At 40.1% G+C, this 27171-nt stretch overlaps 1 long non-coding RNA gene across 1 annotated transcript in view; it reads left to right on the top strand.

Annotated features, from left to right (window-relative positions):
• Positions 1–27171, top strand: part of LOC115351917 — a 162975-nt gene that overhangs the window by 14192 nt on the left and 121612 nt on the right. The gene's annotated exons all lie outside the window — the stretch shown is intronic.

The following is a 27171-nucleotide window of genomic DNA, read 5'->3' as shown; positions in this document are numbered from 1 at the left end:
ATGAAGCTCAGAGAGTGGGGTTCACAGTAGGCTTTCCAATGAAGGGGTTTTTTTTGTTTTTTTGTTTTGTTTTGTTTTTGTTACAGATGCGATCATTTGTAGTTGGGTTTCATTGTTGTCGTTGAAAACTTGGTTTAAACTTGCCCTTGTGAAACTTGGAAGTGTTTGATGTAGTTGTGCAGCCTTGAATTCACCAGGCACAAGCTAAAAATCCAGTGATGTGAAAGTTGCAGTGATGATTTGCCAGTAACCAGTGGCTTGTGGCTTACAAAACATTTTTTTTACTATTTCAGTTGTGATTTGCTACGTTCTGCTCTTCTCTTTTTAAATAACATGTAAAGGTCCCTTGTTGTTTGTGTATCACTGATACAATTCTTTCGCAACAAAACCCAAAAGAAGGCACTAGTGCTTTGAATAGAGGGTGCCTGATTGATAAGCTAGTTGCAGCCAAACCTGCTCTGGCTAATTGTCTTTCAAATGCCCTCATTAATCAAACAGAGGAGTAACTCTGACAGGAGGGCTGTCACTGTTTTCATGATTTCCTACCACTCACCTCACAGTGTGAGACCTGGCTTCGTACCCAAATCATGGCCTTTAAAGCAGTTTTAATGCCTGCTCGCTGCAGAGCACACCTGGCTTTGGTGGGATGGGGGCCTGCCCAACTCTGAGGCATGATCTATCCCAGGAGACCAATTTAGCAGTTATTTAATGATTCATAGCTTGATGTCTGGAAATGAGTGCTCCACACGATAACATACATAAACAAATTTAATTAGTTTTTGCCTTTTTTGCATAAGTAGCCACCAGTGTATTAAAGCTGCAAACAAACCAGGTAGGCTGCCTGGAAAGTCATTGAAGCTGGTTAAGAGCCGATCTTTGAAAAAGACTATGGCGTTTTCTTTCATCTGCTGATAGTCACTGATGCCTCTTTGGTCAGGTCCTGAAGTTGCCGGGTTCGCTTATTAAGAAAGGGGGAAGCAGCTGTCACAGTTATCTTCTACCTAGATGTTAGAATTACATATCTACAGGAAAGACGGTCAGTCTCTTGTCCACTTCCATGCAAAAGCTACAAAATATAGCGTTTTCTTGGAATTGTTTTAAAAAGATGTGCTTCGTGTATTTCCTGTTTGCAGTGCATTCCAAGTATTATTCAGCAAACGTCAATCTAAATTGTTGTTCAGATATAGGGATTTATATTTTTGCTTCTTTAGTGAACATACATGAAAACATTGTAAAATTATTTCTAGTTGTGCACGCTAAAAAATAGGGGGAAATACTTAATGCTTAAGAAAGCAAATTGAAAGCTTAAGGCACAGAAAGTTTTTTAGGTTTTTTTTTTTTACCTGCTTTTGCAACATTGCACATAATTAACACTGGTGATGTATGAAGTGTATGGGTTGTTTTTTTCTCTGCTGTTAAGTGTTTTGTATACTCTGTGGAGCAGAATTCTAAACTTGATGGTCCAGAATACTATATTGTCATTCTCCTAAGTAATATAAGTGAATATATTTTGCATATATTCATATTAAGTGAAATTCTTACTTTAATAACATTTCATAGGGCTGAAAATTGTTCAGTGAAACACACAGAAAAGTTTTATACTGGCGGGTTCTTATGAACTCTAGACAGCAGAACAATATAGCTGGTCTTTTCTTCATTTGGGAACAGCTTCCACCCACCAAGTGCAATATTTACTCCTGAGAGGTGCCTTTTTCTTTAATAGGGCAGTTTGTCATAATTTTTGCAGATCTTGATTTTAGACTGCAAACTGCCTAAACCAGACACCTTGCTTTCCTGAGCATGCACAGGAAAATCATAGCATGGAACATGTCACTTCCAGGTGTCCTGCAGTCATCGCTTTATAAACATGCTTGATCTCAGACTTGAGCAAGGGGGACCAAACCCTCATTTAAGGTGATATTTTACTCTCCACAAGTGAAATCCTGTCCCCAGCAAGTTCAGTGGAAACTTTGTTACTGATCTCAGTGGGGCCAAATTTTATTTCACATCTTTACTTTTGTTGAGGTACTGCCAACATGAAAGCGATTTGGACTGGGAGAGAAGGTGAGGACTGGGGACAAATTGCTTTTGACCTTTTTCTTTTAGAAATTTAACAGAGACCATTAGCTCGTTTGTGCCAGTACCTCCCAACACCCATCAGAAAAAGTATTTTCTCTGAGTCACTATTAATTTTATATTAAGGCATTTTATTTTATTATGAGAGCCAGGGTTCCAAGTGGTATGATTTACAGGACATGTATAACTAGGCAGATACTGCCTCCTCTTTTCTCTCCTCAGTAACCCAAAACAAAGAGCTTTACAGGGATATATTAAAAACTAGGTACCTGCTCCTAAAATTCAACTGACTTTAACCAAACCAGTAGCATGTGAGTAAACATTTCTAAATGCCCATGATTAATTTTGTGGACTCATTCAATGCCTTTAAGTTGTGCTCTATGGACACTCATAAGGATTTCTAATTAGTGTCACTATGCCCCCTATAAATCTACTTTCTCAGGACTTTATATCTTGATAATAAAAACTTGTCCTGCTGTGAAAGGTCTCAGCATAATGGCAGAATTATTATTATTATTTTCACTGCATTTGAAAAGCAATTCTTGCATCTTGCCCCCATCCTCCAGAAACATAGCCTTTATTTCTTTGCTGTGTATAATACAAACACAATACATTTGTGGGTTTTTTTAATTGAAATTTGTAGGCCATTAGCTACTATTGTATTGAGAGTGTGAAAGGAAGTCAAACCTAAACTCATCTATAAAAAGCAAGCTATGAACAAAATAGTTGCTGCTTTTCTTAAGAAAAATATTTGATAGTGCATTAGTGCTCTGAGAATATAACACCTTCTTCAAGAGATGGAACAGAGCTGGGAGATTTGGGAACGTGTAAGATTGAGAGACCTTCAGACAAAGGAGCAATTTGGTCAAGTTCAGTTGCTAATTAAGCAATCTTAATCAGTATACACTTCCGTTCCCCTATAGTTTATTGTGGGCTGTACGGTTACAACCTAGTAACTGTTATCTGGCTGCTTGTGCTGACCCCTGGCAGACTTAGTCTACAGGGCCCTTGCTGGGGAAAAGCTGTCTGCTTCTGCCTCTGTTCTTGTTGGCTTTTTCAGACTTGGGCTCCCAAAATAGGGATGGCTGTTTAAGATACAGTGAGGAACCAAACTTTGTGTTTAAATGTTTTTTCAAGAGCTATGAGAGCTCACACCATTTTAAGACTTCAGGTATGGCAGACCTCAGACTGATGTGAACATGAGCCCTTTCAGGCTTGGTCATCTGAAGTTTTATATATGTTGAATTTGGCCGATAGGTCTGTTAAGGAGCACAGAGATTATTAATGTACAGGATCTGCTAAATAGGTGATACAGTGCCTAATCGCTTTTGAGACTGACCAGAGCCTGGTGCTCAGAGTTAGTACAGTTATTAGAGCTTGGTGTACCTGCTCTGCAGGGAGGTTTCTGACTGCTTTGAAGGCTGCGTTGTGGAATGGTGCTTGACAGCACTGCCTTCTAGGTAACAGGTGATGTTTTCACTATCCGGGTAAATGAAGAGTTTATTTTTGTTCTGTCTGGTCTCCTAACTTCAGCATGTAGTGGTAGTGATTCCCCATGATGAATATTCAGCCAGCTAAATAAAATGTTGGACTGGGAAAGAAATAGTTAGTGATTTATGTTTTGGATCTGTCTGTAGATTATTCAGTGTATTTGTTGTTGAGAAAAACACCATGTTGTTCCCATATGAGATCAGCCATGGGCTTTCAGCTAAGCCTATGCTTTAACTACATTCCTTTGTCGGATTGTTATTATGAATCGTAGCAAAAAAATTGCAGAGTGCTTCTCTAAAAGTACTCTTAAGTGTAGCATCTGATTGCAGGTAGTTAAGCACGACAGCATTTAAAATGTGCTAGAATTCAGGCAGTGAAGAGGAATTGGTAGATGACAGTTCCAATTTCAGTTAGACGTCTAGAGCTAGCATTACTTACAGCTTTGCGCACGCTGGGGTCTGGATTCTGCCTTTGCATGAGCAGGAAAGGAGAATCTGCCACAGGGTAACTGCAAGAAGATCAGTAATCAGATACCTAATAACTTGACTGACTGCTGTAGGCGCATTTTTGAGCAAATAGATTGCACTGTAGCAACACAGTATAGAGTGATATTGTAGGTTAGGCAGACTGAAATAAATGGATAAAGTTGAATGAAACTGATTAATTTTTTGATTGTTTTAGCTGGGCATGTGCCAAAACTTATTTTCTTTTATTTAGTGATAATAGTTGTAATATATTAAATATGAACAAGATTATAAAGGAATTCTCATTAGTAGTAAACAGAGTATTTCATTTTAGTTTTCCTTTTGTTTTTTCCCATTTTGTCTTTCTTGTAGATAATTTTAACTACTATTCTAACAGTTATTTTATTAGCTACAACTTTTTTTAGAAACAAGAAGAAACATCTAAAACATAAAGTAAACAAGGTAGTAATGTAATACTTAAAGGAACATTTCATATTTATGTATTACAGAAACAGTGTTGCTAGTTCAGATCTGGTGCGAGAGAGATGGGAATACATCGGTGGAAAAAGACATATATGGTAAGAATTTGTCATTAAAGGAAAAACATACAGGACTGTCATTTAAGTTAAATGCTGATGGATCATGGATTAGATTCTATGTGAGGGCTCATTTAGCCTTAAGGTATAGAGTATATCCGTGAGTACAATGCTAATGGTGAGTATTGCTCTAATGGATCATCTGTCCAAAAATAATAATTGAAAGGACCTTTCTGAATTTGTAACATTAGCTTATCCCATGGGAAAAATGCAGAGCTGGAAGACCTCTGTTATGAAAGGCAGATGCACAAAACAATTTCTCTCTCTTTCGATAGTGTCCTGTACTTAATTTTTATGTTGCTATGAAGTTATGAAGGCTTAAAACTAAAAATTGAAATTTCATGTCAGACTGTTGGGCAGAAAAATGTAGTTACTGATGAAAGATGCTTGTTGCATTTTGGTTTATAAAAACAAAAGTGTTTGTACTGAAAGTGTTTCAGTGATGGATTCAGAAAAGTTATCTTGTGGAAGTCAGCTCTGAATATGACAGAAGAAACCAAAGCATTATTACAGCAACAGAGTCAAACTCATTTTTGCCTTTTAATTTTTGCGTGTGTGTGTGTCAGCTTATTGGCTTTAAACTACAACTGATTAAAAAAAGGCAGTATTTTTATAAGGGACAGGATTGTGAAAGTCAACTGAAATATAATCTGGGAGTTTGGTGTGAAAATTTCAGTTTCAAGGAACAGATATTTAACACTTCTAATTTGTCAGAGGTGCTGGGTTTGAGCTCTGAAAATTGTGGGTGAAATTCAGATATCTTCACCGAGATATCAGAAATATAGATATTGAAGTCTGGGAAGTCATCCTAGATTCACTTTACAGTCAATTGAGGAAAAATGGGCACCTTCAGAGAGTGATTCATCTCGGCCTAAAATAGGCAGGTCAGACAACTTGCCCCCTGGAGATGCCTGTTTCTCTCCATTGACTGTAGAAAAGCCTACAGTGACAAACTCAGAATTAAATGTCTAACCTTTTGATGTCTAAAGCTAGGTTAGATGAATCTCACCACTTCTTAATAAGGACAGGCTCTGCCAGCTGTCTGCTCCCTCAGGGGTACTCCAGTGGGGCTGTTTCTGGCGGGAAGTGAGAAGGTCTGACTGAGAAATTCTGGGGGTCCTCAAGCAGAATGATCCCAATGATGATTTTAGGTTTTTGTTTCCTTTTTAGATTCATTGGTAGTAGGTGGTTTTATTTTAATTGGAAAAAGAAAATCCTGTGGGCTTTTTTTTTTCTCGTGGAGTCTTAAAAATGAAGGTTTATTTTATTCTGTTGAGTGTTAAAAGTTGCTGTGGGACTTTTTCAAAAGCAGATGACTGTCTATTATGGGTTGCCCAAATTTCCTTTCCCCATTTGTTATGTTGCAGAGTGTAGATAGATAGTGGCTACTCTGCTAGTCCAGTAAGCATAGTGGAACTGAGCGGCAGAGGGAGTTTTTTAAAGGCAGGCAAAGTATGCTGGTCTTGGAGAAAGTCTGTGAAATTGAACACCTAGCCACATTTGTAATCAAAATCCCTGTGTACTTCAGAAAACACATCTGTTTAAACAAAGAAAAATTAAAAAAATGAGAAGGATATGAGAATGAATGGTGGTGCTGTTTTATGTAATACTTGCTATTAACAGAGTTAATCCAGGAAGGATATAATGTTACAAAAATATTTAGAGAAAAGTTGTGGGTGTGTGTAGTTTACAAATCAGAAAAACAAGAATGATGAGAAGACCTTTGCTTAAAAAGGAAATGGCCTGAGCATTCAGCTATACTGTGATAGAATATTTTCAACCTTTAAGGTCACAGGACACTTTTCATGCTGAACTACTGTAACTACAAACTAATTTGTACATAACAGGAGTAAAAGGGCTTTTTGCTTCTGCCAGAAATCCCCAGATGTGGGAGGACAGAAAAAGTCCCGGTAGTATCCACGACTTCTTTTATATTTTCTGTTGTTCAGAGAGCCTGCCAAGCATATAATAATTAGAACTTTGTGCTTGAGGTGATGCTGGTTCAGTGAATTTATACCTGAGCTGATGTTTTCAGTTACAGACTGTTCTGAATTTTCTGACAGTCATAGAAGGGGCAAAGTGGCTCAAGGTTCAACATACTTGTAACCCTCCTTCATCCATTTTTGATTACTTTTTCATGTTTTGACAAATTCTAAAAATAGAACATAGGTTGTCCCAGCATCTTGAATGTACCAGAGGATTTTGGTGGTGGTTTTTTTTGTTTGTTTGTTTGTTTTAAAGTCCAAGCAGACATATAGGAAGAAATCTTAAACTTTTACAACTCTGGAAAATATAAATTTGCACCTTCTCTTGCTTGTATGTCCACAAACTAAGTCCCTTCTTATTTAAACATTGCCCAATATTACCTACCATGCTAAATACTTTCCTATGGAGAAATATGTGTATGAGTTTAGCTGCTTGTAATTTACCAAGAAAGCAAGAGGAAAACACATAGAAGGCAGGCTTCATGCTTTGAACTGGATTTGTGCCCTGACTTTAGTAATAGCAATAGGATCTCTAAACAGACAACGCCAATAAACCTTTGTATAATTTAAATTTAACCAGGCATGTTGTATAATACTCTGTGTCCCTCTTTGATCAATTCAGAAATGAGGTAGCTTTGAGCACATGCCGGGAGTTGCATGCATGTTGCTAATCTATCTTGTGTGTACAACCATGTAGACAAAGGAGGTCCCAGACTTCAGTGAGGAAGTCTTGCATTAGTAAAAATGCTCAACAGAATCATCTCCATACAGTGGGCTGCTTTATCTACATTTACTTTTCAATTAGCCCTGTGTTAAATCCTCAGAAATAATCTCTGAAGACTGTTCCTCATGCCTATGGTCTCTTGTCACTGAAAATGAGCGGCCACAAAGAACTAGAACAGAATTCAGTCTCTTCTGTGTAGGAGCTTTAAGAACTGATAAAAGCTTGACTTTAAAACAGGTATGTGATAATATTGCTGTTATAAGGTACCTTTTGACCACATAGAAAAACAGCTGAAATATAGTCTGGCTCTCTAATTTCTGTTACTGAATCTATTTCTTATCATGCAAGGCCTTCTTAAATAATGGGGAAAATCCTTCATCAGAAAGATGAACAAAACTGAATAAAACTGACTATATTAATCTTTTGAAAGGGCAAACTTCCCTGTACTTCTGTTGGTCGTTACTATTTGCAATCTGGAGGCAGGTAAGACTGTTGAAATAGGAACATTACTTTTAATGCATGTGAAAACTGGAGGAGTGGGATAATTCTTTCAAGAGTAGAGAAAAACTTTTCACCTTAACTAAAAATCAGGGATTGTCTTCCCTAGATTGGGATGGCTATCAAGTAATTTTATATACCTATTTTTGACTCAGTTCACTTAGAGTGTAACTTATTGGAAAATTTTTATATGGAAACATATAGTGGAGCCTTTCTAGCTACTCTGAATTTCAACACAGTGGCGGTCTTGATGGCCGCCTTCCAGGGCTGCTGTGGTCAGAAAAGTTCTGTATTCTGAGTTTTATTGAACATCTTCCTGAATTCAATTCCAGAATAATCACAGCACTGTTATACTTCAAAAATAGTATGTATTTGCATGGGGTTTAAGAGGTGTTTCAGGGCCTGACATCCAGTGAAATTTCTCAGGCTGTTGAAAGGATAGTTTGAGTAACTTTCTTAGAAGCTCACTTAATGCAAGGGCATGGTAATTTTTGCCCTCACAGGAATGATAACATGATTAGCCTGTTAAGAAAGAAGGCTGTGACATCACTAGGCAGGTATTTCTTTGTTGTGGACCCTCCAAGAGTTAGAATATTAATCATTTTGAGAAAATACTTAACACTGTTGGATTCACGAGACAGTTTGGTCTTTTTTTGGTGTTATCCCAATGTTCTGTTGATGGAAATTTTTCCTAATTCTTCTGTGTTGATTCAGTGACTGCACATGATTATTTTCCCATAAATTCCTTTTAAAATTCTTGTTTAAATGGATTTATCTCTATCAGTTATAGCAAAGAGTAATGCCCTATGTTTAGAAGTAAGAGTATTCTGGGTGTAGAAATTGAATGCTCAGACTTGACAAGGTTACCCTGGAAAAATTGGATATGGCATGGCTGCTGGCCTAATTACCTTGTTCTTGAATTCAAATTCTATCATTAGTAACAGGCAGTGACTTGACTGAACACAATGGAAATTTTTCTTGAGGAAATAAGACAAGAAGTGAAATGGAAGGACATACAGCTGCTTATGTTAGTCGTTCTAGTGAAGGCAGTATTTAAATGATGGCAGTCTTCCTTCTAAGTCTCATAATTTTCTCTAAGAGTACATTTGCATTAGTGTTTTACTTCAGGTGAAAAGTGCTTTGTTCTCACTTGGCCTGCCTTGGTAGTAGTAAGGAAGTCCTGGAAGTGAAAGGCCCAACACATCCATGTGGGTACAAAGCCTAGGAGGCTGAGGTGAATTTATAAGGACTAATAAAAGCCACCTTACTGCATGGGTACTGTCATATCTCATTCACTCTGTGCTTAGCAAATAACCTCTTTGAAAAACAGACATCTTTGTCACTACACGTGGTTATCTTCACCCAAAATGCTCTTCATAATGCTCACATTGCCAGCTGCAATGGATTGATGTTCTCTGTATAGTATTCCCTTTTGTGCCTCAAAAAGGGAATGAAGTATAAAGTGAGCTTCTAGTATTATTAACTTACCAAACATGTTTTGTTTTGCTTCAACACCACGTACCTTGTTTTTACTTTCTTTATTTCCTTCTCTCCGTCTTACTGGATTTCTCTTTCATTAACATGTGTCTAAAATATATTTCCAAGTGAGCTTTGAAAAACAACAACAACGATGTATTATGGGAAAAACTCTGAATGCAAAGTTGATTCGTTGCAACATTTTTCTTGAACATCATTGCCTAATTTCTGTATAAGGTTGCTGCCGCAGATACTGCAGAAATTTGCTGTACGCTGCCATGATGTTAAATGAAGAACTCAATAGCTGAAATGTAATATAACTGCCCATAATGAGAGAAATGGAAATGGGCAAACACTGGCAATACAGAACAGAAACAAGTTTTTGGCTGGGAAGAACAGTGAATCCTTTAAAAATACATGGTTTAGGCATTTAATGACCTGTAACTGCTGTCTGCCTGACAAATACAATCTAGTGCTGGCTAGAGCTCTTGACCACCTTTGCTGTATGTAATAAGGGAGGATCAATTCCCTCATCCATAGGCACACTGAGCTGTGAAACATGGTGTCATACGGGAAGCCCTGGCAATAAACACTTTGACTGGTAACTGTGGTGGTGGGATGTAGAGAATCTGAGCACTGAAATGTGTCTATGGCCTTTTCTGCAAAGGAGAAAAGTTTGCTTACTTGACGTGAGTGTTAAGAATATTTCCAGTTTGTTGGACTTTTCTGAGAATAATGGTGAGAGGTGAATAGGATTGCTGTGTTCCCCAGGAAAATGGTCAGTCTCTTTTTTTTTTTGCCTGGCAAGGCCAAAGTGTGAGAAGTTAGGTGCTTCTTACTGGAGTAAGTACAAGATCGCAGGCCGGCAGGAGGGAGACGTGACCTCCTGCTACACCAACCTGGCGCTGGCTGAGCGCAAGCTGGGCTGGAAAGCTGCCTTTGGCCTGGACAAGATGCGTGAGGACCTGTGGCGGTGGCAGCTGCAGAATCCCATAGGCTTCAGTAGGGGTGGATACTGTCCTGGTTTCAGCTGGGATAGAGTTAATTTTATTTCTAGCAGCTGGTATAGTGTTGTGTGGTATGAGTGTTGTGTGCTGGTTGACAGCCGGCTGAACATGAGCCAGCAGTGTGCCCAGGTGGCCAAGGCGGCCAACGGCATCCTGGCCTGTATCAGAAATAGTGTGGCCGGCAGGAGCAGGGAGGTGATTGTTCCCCTGTACTCAGCACTGGTGAGGCCGCACCTCGAGTCCTGTGTTCAGTTTTGGGCCCCCCACTACAGGAAAGACATTGAGGTGTTGGAGCGTGTCCAGAGAAGGGCAACCAAGTTGGTGAGGGGCCTGGAGCACAAGTCTTATGAGGAGCGGCTGAGGGACCTGGGGCTGTTTAGTCTGGAGAAGAGGAGGCTGAGGGGAGACCTGATCGCTCTCTGTAACTGCCTGAAGGGGGGTTGTAGTGAGGTGGGTGATGGTCTCTTCTGTCAGGTGGCTGGAGATAGGAGAAGAGGAAATGGCCTCAAATTGAGGCAAGGGAGATTTAGGTTAGATATTAGGAAAAATTCCTTTACTGAGAGGGTTGTCACACATTGGAATGGGCTGCCCAGGGAAGTGGTTGAGTCACCATCCCTGGAGGTATTCAAAAAGCGAGTAGACGGGGTACTCCATAACATGGTTTAGTGGGCATGGTTAATGGTTGGACTCGATGATCTCGAAGGTCTTTTCCAACCTAAATGATTCTATGATTCTATGATTCTATGTTTTGGGTTCAGTATGAGAATAATGTAGATAATACACTGATGTTTTTAGTTGTTGCTAAGTACTAAGTCAAGGAATTTTCAGCTTTCAGCAAGAAGGCTGGAGGGGCACAAGAAGCTGGGAGGGGACACGGCCGGGACAGCTGACCCAAACTGGCCAAAGGGGTATTCCATACCATGTGACGCCATGCCCAGTATATAAACACAATACATCAAACACAAGTTAGCATAAGCCCAAGCTGTCAGTCCTTTCACACAGAAACTTTTTGTAAGACCTCACTGTGTATTTCAAAAAGTTTAAGTATGTATTAATATAGTCATGTATACTATTCTGTATACATAAAGTTTCACCTTGAACGGAAGAAAATGAGATCTCAGCTATGTATAGTACAAACAGGAGAGATTTTAAGAGCAAAACTTCATAAAATTGCAGTATCCTTTTAAAGTTGGTATTGCCACAGGCAGAAATTTCTCCCTTTGCTTTAGCTGAGGCCTTTGTGGTCCATCATCTTAAAGAGAACACTGCTGGGCCTTGAAAATGGTCTGTCTGAACCAGACACTAATGTGTTAGGATAGCTGAAAAATAGTGTTGGTGATATTTTTTTAGGTAGTGCTGATTAGTGATAGGAAATGAGATGCCAGTCAAGATACGTCATTCAAATCTTTATAACACTTCTTTCTTCCCTGCATTGATCAGCAATGAACTGACTGCACTGGCATTTAAGATACCAGTATTAGAATTCACAGCTAAGTCTCTGCTGAGATCAAGGAGTCATGCCAGCCATTCCTCTATTTTGGGTGTGTGCAGACTAAGTTTGTTTAGGAGATTTTCTTCCCAAGCAGCTGGAGAAGTTCTTTGGAAAAGGGAAATAGAATAATACACTGTAAAATGATCATAAGGATTGAAAGGATACAGACCAGACTCTCACAAAAATACCAAATTTGAAGGCTTGATAAATAATATTCTAGGCTTACTGAAGCCAGCAATGTTTTTATATTTTCAGAATCGACAAACTCTATTTCATTCAGATTTGGGTTTGAAAATTCAGTTTGGACCAAATACTGATCCCCCCCCCCCCCTTAATGTTACCATATTTAGTTGCAGTTCTAAATCACTGCATGGTCTGCATTTGTCAGTGAAATGCTAAGTGTCATGTTTTGTTCCTAGTGAAACTTTTGTTATGTGTTTGTGCGTAGCCTGTGGTTTAACATGCTGTCTAGAGATGGAAGCTGTTTGCTTTGACAAGGTCAGTTTGGAAAGGTGGCCACACTCCCTGAATAAGAAAGCTGGAAGGCCAGAGCATGCCATTTCATTAGACAGCCCAGGACTCCCTTCTCACAGATGAGGAGGGAGAATGAATGCTATGGAATTTAAAATAAGTATTTCAGCTCTTCTGTAGCCTGGAATATGTTACTCTTGGGCAATATTCTGTTAATGACCACTATTGGGCCAGATGTTCAGCACACGTAAATTGGTGTATTTCCATTGACTTCAGCAGAACTAGGCCGGCTTACGCCATCTGAGGATCTGTCCCCTCAGCTTTCTTTCTAAACCAGTAGTGATTTTAGATAAGGAGATGCAGTATTATCTCTCATAGCTCCAGTTTCCGGCACAGGCAAAAAAGAAAATTAATGTTCATATTTCCCTCATCAACATGAGAACAGATTAAACTGTGACAAAGAATCAAAGTAATTCAAAGAATCATATTTAAGAACACTAAATGTAACAGACTTTCTTTGTTTTGCAGTACGTGTTTTCTTTGTCAAAAGAAAACTTCATAATTTCTAGATGGCCGGCTAGTTCTCAAAGCTTCTGATATGACTTAGGCCAGTTGGAGTGGAATAACATATTAACCTGAAAAAGATCCCAAATTTCTGTTGTTTGTTGTTGAGTTTGGTTTTTTTTTTTAATTAAGACAGACTCATGCAAGGGCTCTAAGAAATGGGACCAGCTCTGTGAACTGGGTGCATTCCTTCTGCCTTTCTATTCTGCTCCCATTCAGCACTTATAATGGTAATGAAGTCTAATTACAAATGCATGTGACTGCCTGTTGTAATCTGTCAGTGTGTTTCTGAAAAACCTTGTGCCAGTTCAGTATTGGTCATTAGATAATAAGGATTGATAAAACGTAAGGGGCAAAATGTTAAAAATGCTACTATCGATTAGAACGCACCTTAATAATGAAACCATGGGCCTGGGGACGAAAGCCATGGATCATTTTGACAATTCGGCCTTAGATTGTGGATGAGACAGAGTGGGGACAATTAATCCCTCAGAGCCACAAATCACAAATAAAGTAGTTGCAGCTCATTACAACCTGACCTTGCTAAACGGCCTTGAAAACATAAGTGACCTTCCAGTATTTGAAAAGATTACAAAGCTGTATTGAGAAATATCTTTTTTATTTTTAATGTTTGGGAACCACAGGACTTAATTTTAACAGAACTATCTTGATGAAAGAAGCTTTTAACTTCTCCATCTTTCATGAACCAAATTGTTAGCATCTCATGGAACTGATGGCAATACTGTAGGGGAATGTTCAGGAAAGATCTTAAAAGTCTTGGTCTGTGCAATTAATCAGTGGAAGATTGTGCTACAATAGCTTTGAAGAGACAATAGTTTCAATGAACTATCTAGTAATTCCAGTTAGGGCTTTTATAAATGATCTGGCATTATTGGAGCACTGCATAATTACAGGAAAACATACTCCTTTGTGCATTGCCGCCAAATCCAATCCCAAAATTTAGGAATACGTTCAGCAAAGTATTTCATGAACTTTCCTCGTGTTCCCACCTTAAGTGGGAATAAGGAAAGGGCATGTATTTTGCATTTCTGTCCATTCACATGCACTGCAGATGTTCTTTGGCTAAGTAGAGTCATGACTTGAATGCCTTGTCATGGGCTAGCGCGTATGGAAATCACAAAGTATTAAGCTAGCTTATTGCATGACTAATCGCAGATCCCATGATAAATAGGTAGATTCGCATCCCTAAATATTCTGTTTAGAACTGTACATGAAGAACTGAGTTTCTAATTAAATAGTCCACCTCAATTTGGTCCTTAACATTGAGTCAGGCTCAGCTCTCACATCTTATTCCCACTGACTGTGGTAGAAGGAGACATTCTTTCAGCTGATTCCTGAGAAGAGGTAGTGACCACAATCCCCGATGTTGTCTTAACTGTGCAGTGAGTTTGCAGTGCTAGCTGATTTCATTGTGCTTTGGACAAGACCCATGTGTGACTCTCTGCTTATTTCTCCTTCCTTTCAATGTATCTGAATGAGATGCTTCTAAATGCCCTCATTATATATGAAATTAAGCCTCTCCCTGAGTACTGCATTCCCTCCACTAGATAAATGCAATTTCCCTTAAGACCCCACTTCTCTGTAAATACAAGAGACTTGTAGCTTTCCATGAGGATCAATGGTCTTTGCCTATTCTAGACAAGAGATATAGGGTCTGCTATAGCACTGAGGGCTGCTCATTAAGAATGCTCTACCCACACACCTCATGGTTGTGGGAAGAGAGGTTCAACCAGCATGACTTCAGTGATGGCTGTGTGGCTGCAGGGAATGGAGGGAACACCTCCAAATTCCCCAGTTCTTTGGTGTTTAGGCAAAAGCATCAAGTATCTTATGGTAGTGTGGAACCACTACAGTAGAACATAGATCTACTGAAGCATGCTGTGTTTGAGATAGATAATATTTTCTCCATAAGTGGAGTTTTCAAGATAGCCCTAACATGCAGCCCCACATAGAGGATGTTGCAAAAAGCAGCCCCACATAGAGGATGTTGCAAAAAGCTCTGCCAAATGTATCATGAGCACAAATGAGCACCATGCACAAAGTAAATTATTTCAGTCCACCGGCTGTATAGGGAGTGAGGTAAAGGAATCTACATGCTGCTGCTAGAGGAACTGTGAGAGCCCACTCTCACAACAGCTGGATTTGGGTACAGCTTCCAGGTTGTTTCACCCAGGCATTATACCAGGACTGACCTTCAGCCATGGTAGAGCTCTCTCCTTGACACTAGGCTTGGATGACAGTGCTTTCTGCATTGGGAGTGACAGAGAGAAGGCTGTGTGGTATCACCGTATGTAATACATTGATACCAGCTTGCTGCCTCTTGTATCAGCCTGGAAGACAGATGAACAAAATGGATTCCTCTGAAGCTCCATTTGATAATTTCACGGTGACAGCCAGTTTAAAACTCAGCCTATCCCCTAGATGTAGCAGTTACTAGTTCTGGTCAGGAAGCATTGTGGGATTTTCAACACCTCAATGGCTGAGCAGTCCCACTTTTTGAGTTGACACATCATCTCCTGATCTTCCAGTGAGCAACACCAGCTGCTTTCCAGAGACTTCTCCTCAAGAGCTTGAGCTGTAGTAAAGTTCTCATAGCAGTGATAGTCATAGTCATGCCTTGTAAGTACACACAGTGGGGCATAACACAACTCAATTACGGGAAGTAGGATTGGGAATCAACTGCAATAAAAGGATTCCTTGTAAGATAAAATCATTCAGCCATTTATTAAGTACAGCAAGATGCTGCACACAATTCAGTATAGATGTGTGTGACCAGGACAACTAGAGCTATTACTTTGACGCTTCAAACTTTTTGAGTGGGGATTTAAACAGCATTTCCGATAGCATGAAAGGTGATTTAAGAATCAAACCAAAAGTTTCCTTCACCTTTCTTACTTAGTAGCTCCACTTAGTGGCTAACCGGATAAAACACCGTTTCCTTTAGCGTCTGTGTTACCTGGTGCTATTGTGCACATTGCTCTTTCCCTCAACCCTCCTGTCTTCTGCAGGCACACGGCACCGCTGAACTCTGCAGTAGTGTCAAAGACTGAGAAGTGCACTAGCTGCAGAGTGGAAAAAAATCCCTGCTGATTCTCTGCTGAACTGAGTTATCCTCCTATCAAACCTTATGTCTATGAATGTATCTGTATCAAATTCTTGCCTAGTTCTAGTTTCCTTTGCAAATTTGTAGGTCTTATGGAGCACTGAATCATAGCTGCTCAGCGTGCAGCCTTCCACCTTCATGGACGACATCCACTCTGCTTGGGTTCAGTCTGGCCTACTCTGCAGGCTTTCTGCTGTTTGAATCCTCATTGTGCTTCATTTGATTTCTGGCTTCCAGGATGAATTTGTTTCCCTGTATACTGCATTTACTGGGGAATCTGATTTTTAGGATATTAGGCATGCTCGAAGAATACTTTGGGGGACAAATTCTTTAGAGGACCAGAGAGTTTCTGGGTTCAGAAAGGTGAGATGCCAATTTGTTCATCTTCATATAAAAGCCTGAAGTACTACTTCAAAGCTAAAAGTAGAAATAATTGAAGCAGCTGAGGAATTTTGGTGTTTCCAACATGTGGAAGGAGCAGAGAAGTGATTTTTCAGGTGCATGGATGTGGACATAAGTAAATACTGGTCTTTCAAGGATGTGATATGTAATTTCTCCAGGCAGGCAAACTCCTAATAGCTTTCCTTAAGAAGTGGTTGTTCTGGAGAATGGAGTTAGTGTTGTAGGTGTACATTTGGCGTTTCTGTATATACTCTGCTTATGCTCTAAGCATAGCTGCATATGGCTTGCTTTCTAATACAGGAAACGTTCAGAACACTGGCTGTGTAATATATAAAATATTTGGCCATTATGGAGGCTCTGTAAGATACTGTAATGAAATCGAATTACCTTTTCCTTTGTATTTAAGTACTTGGCTCTCTTGTAGTGTGATGAAGCAGCAAGGTAAGAAGGAGTAGTGGCTCCCAGGTCCAACCATGCTAGTTGCTGTTTGGATCATACTGTCTCAGAGGAGCAGAGGGCTCACTGGAGGTAGCTTCCCTGGCTAGCTATGGGACCTTGCTGGGTACGAAAGCTGTAGAAGAAATAGATACACTGGGAAAAGGCATGTACAATTCTTGTAGGCAGATTGTGGGAGTGAAGGGGAGTCTGTTTCTGGGGCATGCATTTGACATACAGAAAATTTCCAGTCTTTACCAGCAGCTTTTTGTCTTTCTTATTTGGTGAAGACTACATCAGTGTGCTTAGCTGCTTTTCTAAATGCATGAAGTCTGTTGCCATATGGAAGCTCCACTGCTTCATTTGGTTTAGCACCTTATACGAATCAACATTGTTAATTTTGCTGTCCTATCACTACAGCGTACTCCAGCAGTTGTACAGGTGGAGTCTTGGTTTAGCACAGCTCTTTCACCATGAGTAGTGGCCTGAATGCTCTTGTGAATTTGCATCTTATTTTCTGCAGGTTTTCTTCTTCGCTCTACTCAGCACTGTCCCACCAATGTGCAGCTACTCTGGCCACCCCATCTGAGCAGCTGATGTCCCCCAACTTCTCATGACCCAGGCAGCTGCTGCCGCTGTGGCCTTGCTCAGAGACTGAATAGCTCGTACTTGTTGTATGCATTTGTCTGCCACTACAGCAGCTGTCATTTTTATACTCACAAGTGGGGGCCATGTAGGGTCTCTCTAGTGGGTCTCTTGAGCGTTTACACTGCCTAAGCACCAGTGATCATCTGGCTGCAGAGTACGCACTTGCATATTCTGGGTCTTTGTATCTACAGAAGTAACCTGTTTTCTTGGTTTCCTCCATTTTTAATAACTGAAATTCATTCGTATTTCTGACATGAGTTTCCAAGTATCCATGTCCAGTGTTCTTTACTACTTAGAAGTCCAACAATGTTTTTCACAGTGCAAGCTAAAGGTGGTGCTTGGGCTTCCTTTAAGTTGGTATATTGAGCATTGACCTGCATATTGAATTGAAGGGATGAACCACATGGATCTCAGGGCAGGTCTAAGTCATGTCAAATATAAGTTCTTGGTACCTAGCTTAGGTACTTTGTTTTTTCTTATGTAAGTCTATAAATACATATACAAGCTCTTCCCCCCCCGCCCCATTTATACGTACAGTAAAAGAAGCTAATGGCATAACACTTAATGTTATTATGTGTGACTTATTTTAAAACTTTAGAGTTTCTTACTTCAGCACTATCTGCGCTGAAATTTTCTATTCTGGATGTCTGCATCAGCCGACTTCTGTCTGTTTGAAATTAAAAAAAAAGCTTCCTATTCTTTCCAGAAAAAAAGAAGGCAAAGTACATTTTATGTGTTCTTGTATATATGTTTGATAAGCTCCATCACACTGTTCTTCAGCCTTAATCTAAAAATTTTGTGGGATCGTTATCTTTTGCTATTCCAGTGAAAATCCATTAGGGATCCATTAGAAAAAGACTGAAAAATCTGTTTTTTCACTTGATCAGTAGAGATTTGGTAGTAGCTGAATTCCCTGAAATTATCGTCTGTACAGCACATGCCAAGCACAATATTGCAGGTGTTGAGCAAAATCGTGTTGGGGATTACTTTTCATAGTTTTTTAGGCTACTGTGGCATTAGGCACTGGAAGTTCAAGCGTATGCCTGCCCGGAGCAGTAAAACATGCTGCTGGGCATGCTGAGGTGAGGAAGTCAGCTCCCTGCTCTGAGCACAGTGCAGGCCAGCAAGGCTGAAAGTGAGGATGTGCGCTTGGGGTTTCGAAGTTCTCTTTACTGTTGCTCAAACCAAGGAGGAGGAAAATCTACTTAACTGCAGAGCTGAGGAGCTGTAAAAGGACTTGGCTAGAACTGGGACCTAAAAGTGAGCAAGAAAGAACTCGTGTGGAAATAAGGGCAGGAAATGCTGCTATTGACATAAGAGATGACAGGAAAATTGGAGGAATGTCAATACGGGTTGGGGTAGGAGACGGAAAGAAAAGAGGTAGGATTGGAAACCTGAAGGTAATGTGTAGGAAACTGGAACTAATAAACAGGAGTAATAAGAGGAGTAAATACTACTAGGGTGAATCTGAACAAGCCATAGAGTACAGTGCTAAATAGAAGGCTGGGATGGGAAATTTGGACTGGAAGAGTTTAGGATTGCATTTGCAAAAATATTGGCATAAGGCAAGGACTGGGAGTGGGGAAGAACATGAGAGAAAAGTATTTGCAATGGAAACTAGTAGACGGCAACCAAAGGTCATTCATCTCTAGACCTGAGAGGGAAGGCCAAGATACATGATGCCCCATGTTCCTGTGCTGCAGCAGGTCCCTGAGAAACCTGTGTCCCTTCAGTCTGCTCCGTATGCAGGCTACCGTTGCTCTTACCGCTCACATGGCTAAAACCTCTGCTATGGACCATGAAGTGCCAGCCCTGTTTTTTAGTACCAGTGCCATTCCATACAATAGATTTTTTCAGGCTTTCTTTTTTCTCTTCCCTTCTGTATTTTTTTTAACAACCTATGAAATTACAGATAAAAGGGTACAAAACGATGAACGTTGCAATAAAACTAAGCACTAATGTGCTGGTTTTGTCTGGCACAGTTTAATTTTCTTCATAGTAGCTAGTATGGGGCTATGTTTTGGATTTGTGCTGAAAACAGTGTTGATAACACAGGGGTGTTTTAGTTACTGCTGAGCAGTGCTTACACAGAGTCAAGGCCTTTTCTGCTTCTCACACCACCCTACCAGCGTGTAGGCTGCAGATAGAGTTAATCTTCTTTCTAGTAGCTGGTACAGTGTTATGTTTTGGGTTTAGTATGAGAAGAATGTTGGTAACACACTGATGTTTTCAGTTGTTGCCAAGTAATGTTTAGAATAAGTCAAGGATTTTTCAGCTTCTCATGCCCAGCCAGCAAGAAGGCTGGAGGGGACACAAGAAGCTGGGACGGGACACAGCCAGGACATCTGACCCAAACTGGCCAAAGGGGTATCCCATACCATATGATGTTATGCTCAGCATGTAAAGCTGGGGGAAGAAGAAGGGAAGAGGCGGGTGTTCGGTGTGATGGCATTTTGGCTTCCCAAGTAACTGTTATGTGTGATGGAGCCCTGCTTGCTTGGAGATGGGTGAACACCGGCCTGCCAATGGGAAGTGGTGAATGAATTCCTTGTTTTGCTTTGCTTGTATGTGTGGCTTTTGCTTTACCTATTAAACTGTGTTTATCTCAACCCATGAGTTTTCTCACCTTTACGCTTCTAATTCTCTCCCCCATCCCACGGAGTGGGGAGTGAGCGGCTGTGTGGTGCTTAGTTGCTGGCTGGAGTTAAACCACGACAACTAAAAAAAAAAGAAAGAAAAAGAAAAAAGAATAATTCTGTCTATGAAGCCTTAATTGGGCCCCCTTGTGTGTATACATTTTGATACTGTCTCTAATTACAAGGTCACATACTGCTTTTTCCCATGGAGCCCTGCATCGTTCTGTGCACTAAGTAGAAGGTGTTTGTTGAATGAGTGCAGCCGTAAGTTGTTTTATTCTCACTGTGGCACGGGTAGTCCTAGGCTTGCGTTACTGTATACTGCTTAAGACCAAGACTGAACACAGAATTACTCATTTCCTTGTGGGTTTTTAATTGCTACCTGCTTTGCAAACAAAACATTTATTTTTGAAAATCACTTGCTCTGAGATGAGTGGTGAGACTCTCCCTACTCCTGCATGTGGAAAAAGGGGATGCAGGGTGGTTGAGATAGCAGGGGCCTGATATTTTCCTGGCTCTCCACAGTGTAAGTCATGCTGTGTGTTCAAACCAGGCTGCCCACTGCCTCCAGTTTGCAGCTGATGGCTGCACAGTCTTCTATGATACGGCCCTCTTCCTTGGGTACTCTTTCTTAGGACATGGAAAGTGAATGTAGTGCAAATAACGAATGCTATGAGAAGGTGAGCGCAAATGACTTGCCTGAGATTTTGTAGGAACCAGTGATGAAGACTAGCTGTAATCTGCAAGGGCAGAACTCAAGAGAGTTAACCCTGAGACCATTCATTCCCTGGCTTAGTCCCTTGCCTTATTTATCTCTCATTTCCTGGTCTCTGCAATGAGCGAATGAAGATTGTGTATGCAGGCAGTCTCCTTCACTGCTCAGGACAAATTCAAAGTATTGGTTTGGGATGAATGATGTTGGGATCATCTGGGAAAGAGGTCATTGTGCAGTCAAACGGTGTATCGTCATGGACATGCACAGGGTAGGGGCTGAATTAAGATTGTACAGAGGATCTTAATTATGGCATCTTAAAGCTTCCGAGTGCTTTGCTTGGCAATGTTAATGATGTTTTAATGTAGTTTGTGTGTACATGTGTTTAATATATATTGTTTTTTCACTTATGAAAGGATGTTAACAGGCTGCACTCTTCAAATACTTTTATAAAAATTCTGAGTTTAGCTTTCTGAACAGGTTTTTGAAATCAATACAGAGAGAGCCGCTAACAGGAGGTAAACTGCAAACCACAAACACTTTCAATAGGATAGCTCTTTTTATATAACATTTGATATCATTTTCACAGCATGATCTCTACTTTCATACTGTGATAGCTTTTACCTGGAGTTTAGATGATTCATTTTTGTAGTGGATACTTAACTTTTATATGAGGAAAATGCAAGAGAAGCCAGCACAGCATTAAATGAACTATAGTTGCAGCATTAAATGAACTACAGTGCAGTAATAATGTAGAATGCTCAGATCCTTGCCATCGCACAGGGTTGGATTCATGAATGCTCTATCAGTCCATAAGTGAGGAGATATGAAGGCCTGGAATTTTCGCACAGCTTTTTAGCATATCTAATTCAATTTTTAAAAGTAGATTGGGCACTAAGAGCTTGTTTAGTAATTGCTAGAAATCCTTACAGGATTCTGCTTGAAAATTGACTATGATTTCCTGTTGGTGTGGATCTTGGAGAGTAACGTGACTACATCAGTGCATTTTCCTCATCTTTTCTTTCTCTGAAGTTTTAAAAATGAATTTAGAAGTTCAAGCTTTACACTGACTTCTACAGTAGCTACTGAGAGGCGGGAGAACGTATTTTTAAACTTTCATGTTAATGGTGATTATTCTTTCAAAGAAATCCAGATTTTTGTGTTGTTTATATGGGATGCATGGAATTAAATCTGTTGTTTTGGCTTTTCTGGAAAATGATTACTGTGGTTGAGGGTTTTTGGGCTACTCTGCCAAGCTTCTGTTTTCACATGCTTGTAACTTCTTATGAACCATTTTAAAATGAAATTTTCTGTATATGATTTCCCAGCCAGTTTTCATGTCTACTTATTTCTGACTAATGCCAAAATGAAAAAACTAAAAAACATTGTTTTGATCCTGCTGAAAAATAGTTTAAAGGTAAAAACTGAATAGTTTGTCTTATTTCCTCTGTTCAGCCCATTATTAACCTCCTCCCTTTCTTCAGGTTTCCATCACACTCCCATTTCACTTTTCCTCTCCAAGAAACATACATGTAAAAACATACATGTGAAATGGCCTGACAGTCACATGCTATTAGAAATCTGTCAAACGTGAGGCTAGTCATCAGAAATCATCTCCTCAGAGTTTCTGGAGGGAAAGAGCAAACTGATTTATAACATAGGTCAGATAAAGTTGAGCCAGACTCATTTTTTAAAATTCTGCTTAAGATTTTTGTCTCTAATTTAGTTCTTGCTTTAGAAACCAATAATAAAGGAAACCTTTCCTCCTTACTACAACCCAAACAGCCCTTGCTCATTCCAAACCAAACAAAAAATCTTGTAGCTCTTCTACTGTTTTTATAAACCGAGGCTTGACCTGATTCTATCAAACAGTGTCTTGCAGGACCTGCATTGCACTTGGTCAAGATGAAGGCATTCAGCCCTTTCTACATTTGTCATAATTAAATATTGTAAAGCCATTTCAAAATGAATGAGACAATTGTTTGAGCACTATGAGCTTTGCTAATAGGTGCTGAAAGTCCTACCCTGGGGTTTCATGCACATTTGAAAGCAGCTACCCTTGGTGATTATCTCCTGTACTTTTCTGTACTGAACAGCATACTGTGTCAAATCGATATTTCTTCTGCTCCCTGAGGTTCTTAATTCACATGTTCAGAAAACTTCATGTTTTGTATTCCTTGAGATACACCCTACAAAACCTCAAATACACACAGAAACGCACATTAAAGGCCCCCTGCTTGCACCCCATCTGTACGAGCTTATCACCAAGAATGACTGAGTGAGGTTTGCTTTACAACTCGAACCTTTGTGCGTAGGCACTCCCCTCCCAGCCTACCTCTGTCTCGGGACTCTTCTGTTTCTCCTGCTGGAACTCAGGAGACAGGTTTTACCTACAGCGTGTTTTACAGTGCATGCATGACTGCAGTGCCTGACTTCTCCCCACTCTGCTGTTTAAGAATTGCATATCTGAACTCATTTCTAGGAGGTTAAATTATTCCTAACCTTAAGTAGAATAATGTTATTTCCAGAGCCTCCTAACATAATTTTTATTTCTAATGGTGTAGGGAGCCTAGTCAAGGTCATAGCCTGGGTATGCTAGCTGCTGTACAAACATATTATGACAGTTGCTCTCCAGAGAAGGAGCCATAACTCCTAAGAAGATGGCTGACTGTGCTTTAGGGTTTCTGTCCCTTAATATCAAGTTTCGATGCAAATGATGGGATTGGTGAAGCAGGGCTGATTTACACCTGCTGAGGACTCTGCTGAAGAACTCAGTTATGAGACTCAAATTTAGATTTAGTTTTTTTAAAGCAACAAAAAGTCTTCAGGATCTTGCAGGTGATTTACATTGTCTGTAAAGTTTCTTGAAGGGAAACTAAATCCATTTCTGTCAACTTATCTTTTTCTTGAGCTGTACAAATTAAAAAAGATCCTTCTACATGTATGGAGCCTGCCATAAGTTTAAAACATTATAAAGCATGGGGCGAGGGTAAGAGGGAGGGCAAACTCCTAGGATAAGCAAATACTGGGTTTTCTGACAACCTTTTGGGAAGTGGAGCCGGGAACACATTTCTGCTTCAAGAAATTACTGTGTGTGGCAGACTTAACATTACAGTCATTTACCTTTCCCTTCGCAGAATCTCCTTTCCAGTCTAGCTTTCAGTGCCGTGCTGTTGCATCTCAAAAGTGTATCCAAACTGAGTAGTGCTCAGGACAAGTGTATCTCCTCTCCTCACCATTCTCTCATTGTGGAGGACCTCTGGTCTGGGGGGGATGTTAAAGATTATTGCTCTGAATGGGAAATGCTCAGGGGGAGAGCAGTGTATGAAGCAAAAGCTGCTATAGGTTACTGTGCTTGGGAACAAAAAGGTAACTTCGCTGGGAGATTTCTGCACCACAGCAGAAGCATGGACTGATAGCAAGCACCTCCCAATGCAAGCAGAAGTCAGAAAAGAGCCTTGGCTGGGAAGAGGCATAGACGCTTGGGAGTTGGTCCTCAGAGGTTTCATCCGTGGTGCGAGCTGCCTGCCACTGTGCCTTGTGTCCTCTGCTCCAGGCTGCTTTTTCTAAGTGGGCAGCACAGCAGAGCAGCTTTGCAGTAAAGCTGCGGTCAGGCCTGGAGGTTGGAAATCTCCCTCTGTGATGTTTTTGCATGAGGTAGGGAATCTGGTAAGAATCAAAGGTGGCCAGAGGGGAATCCCAAGCTTTCAAATCCTGGAATCCCTGCAGTGAGACTTCAATCACCAGTCTTAACTTTGAACAAACAGGTCAAAGACTCCCTGTGAAAACCTTTTCATTTAATTAGTCTTCCTCATGTGATTAAAACTGCCTTTGATATGGTTTATTAACAGTTTCAATCCCAAATTAACATCTTACCAGTATAAATGTGGACATTGGTCTCTGACCCTTCCTTTTTTTGTTAGGAAAGTTTTCAAGTGAGTTCTCATCCTGCTAAGCAAGAGAGAATGCAGGATGAACTAAGCAACTGTGTCTTGCAAAATAGCTGCTCAGACCCTAAGGGTTAAGATCTCTCTTTCATTGCATGCAAGGATTCCCCAAATGACAAAATTATGTTATCAATGGAAGGGTAGTTTTGTCCTGTTTTTTTTCTTTTCTCCAGTATGAACACTGGAACATACAGAGACTGTTGGTAATTGAATAAGAACTGTGTCTACGCTTATAAGAACCTTGTCACGAGGATTTTAATTGTCTGTTTTTAAGCTCTATGGTTTCTTTGTGTTTTTTTTTTTTTTTTAAAAGGCAGTAGGTAACTATTACAACAGCACCACAGATGAAGTTGCTGAAAAGCCAGATAGTTTAAGCCTTAAGATCGATGGTGAGCCCTAGCACAAGATTTCGGGACAAGTCAGAATCTACATATTCTTAAAGTCCCAGGCATCCTGGTGAGATGCTGTAAAGAGGGTCAGGCACAAAGTCAGTGTCAGATTCATTTCCTTTCATCTTCAAAAGAAGCATGGTATCAACTTCACCTTGAGCTAAAATTTGTCCTCTGATCTGATAAAATCATTATTTGCCAATAAAATATGGGACAATTCTCCTACCTGCTCCCTCACCCCCTGCTGTGCACAGTGGCACTCTGTCTTCAGTTACAGCTCATGTGGAGTTGTACCTTGGTGTGAAAGCAGCTTTTGATTGCAAGCAGAAGCTGCCACGTTACCTGAGATGATACCTCTGATTAACTGTCTCATAGTTGTGGCCATAGAGGGCTTGACACCACAGATTAAGGGCAGTGTTTCACTCTCCATCTTGAATCTGCTGCCATTTGCAGACTGCATCCAAGAATTAAACTTTAGTTTTACTTATAGGAGTTGTCAATGGGAAGAATAATTAGGCTTCAAGTAAGACTTAATAAAAATACACTAAGAACTGATGGTCAGGCTGATTTTCAATCAGAATTAGAGAAATGGTTGTTACGGGTGTTCATCCCTCCACTTCTCTCATTTTTTCAAGTGCAGCCCCTCATCTCATCACAAGGAAAATCCTCCCTTGGGCAGAACAGCTGACAGCGACTCTTTAATCTGCTGATTCTGATCCCAACAGCATTCTGAGTGAGGGGAAAAAACAAGTGTATTTGACCCTTAACGAACTGAGTTGCAGTATTTACCAGGATTTAAAATGATTGTTTTTCAAACGATTTAAGTATAAGCAGGTGTTTATGTAAATGATGGTTCTTTAATTTGTCTAATAGCATTGTTTTTTCCCCTTCCTCCTATTATTCATTTCACTATTTTGCTTGTGGCATCCATCTGTGATCCAGATTTTCAATCAGACCATTGTTTTTAGTCAAGTTCATCAAAAGGTAACATTGTATCTAATAAAGGCCAATAATGACATTTGTATTTTTCTGTATGTAAAACTCACTTGAAAGAGCTCTGAATGCACAAGGTAAAATAAGTGACCGAGGAAGGTAACGATAAAGATGACCTGATCAGCTCAATTTGTTCAAATAAATAAGCAGCATGACACGTTGGAAAATATAGAAGACTTCTAACTACTAGAAACTACTGCTTAGAGAATTTGCCTTTCATAGTTCTTTTTAATACTTCTAGTGGGCTTATATATAAAGTTTTTGTGACTAAGCACAGGTGCTTTAAGTTACACAGCAAACTGAATGCGTCCCCAATATCATACATCATATCATATATACAGTGTGCACCCAAAGTAGAATAATAGATCCAAAGCTGGTGGTGTTAGCATAACAGAGGAAGCTGGGCTGTCATCTTGTGTTCCTTTACCTGAATAGGAAGAATTTCTTTGGTCTGGCCAAGCTCGGCTTGGAGTCACAGAAACTGCAGCTGAGGAGAACATGTGACAAATATGGCTCTAGAGTGTCCTTTTTGTAAACCTCCAGTTGTGAGGCATATCAAGGGCTTGAGCATTGCTGCTCATCTTCTTTGTCCTGAGATGGCCCCAAGCACTCTCTGTTCAGGCAGTAAATGATCTCTGGATCTCAGTGAAATCTGACCACACCCTTTTCCTGATTTCTGCCCTTGTTCTGCAAAATAAGTGGCACAGAACAAGCTCTGTAGGTCTCCAACATCACAAGACTTTCAAAATAGAGTTACTCCTTGCTACTTGTATAAATGCAAGTCAGGCAGAGTGAGGGTGCATGTTTTGGTTTGTGTTGTTCTAAATCCGATTTGACTTTCTACACCACTTAGCAGCTGATGTGGGGGAGCAAGGTGAGCAGGCTCCTGTTCTGCTGTTCCAGGAGTCAGTCAGTGGGATATTACCATTATATTCCAGGTCTAACAGTTATGCTGAGCTGACCAGCTACTTATTTCATAATCACGCCTAGTTAACACGGTTAACTTTTTGGCAAGGATTTTTATTTTAATATCCAGTTTTG

Source organism: Aquila chrysaetos, chromosome 16, assembly GCF_900496995.4.
Source record: "Aquila chrysaetos chrysaetos chromosome 16, bAquChr1.4, whole genome shotgun sequence".
Taxonomy (NCBI): domain Eukaryota; kingdom Metazoa; phylum Chordata; class Aves; order Accipitriformes; family Accipitridae; genus Aquila; species Aquila chrysaetos.
This window is presented reverse-complemented; position numbering and strand designations above follow the sequence as displayed.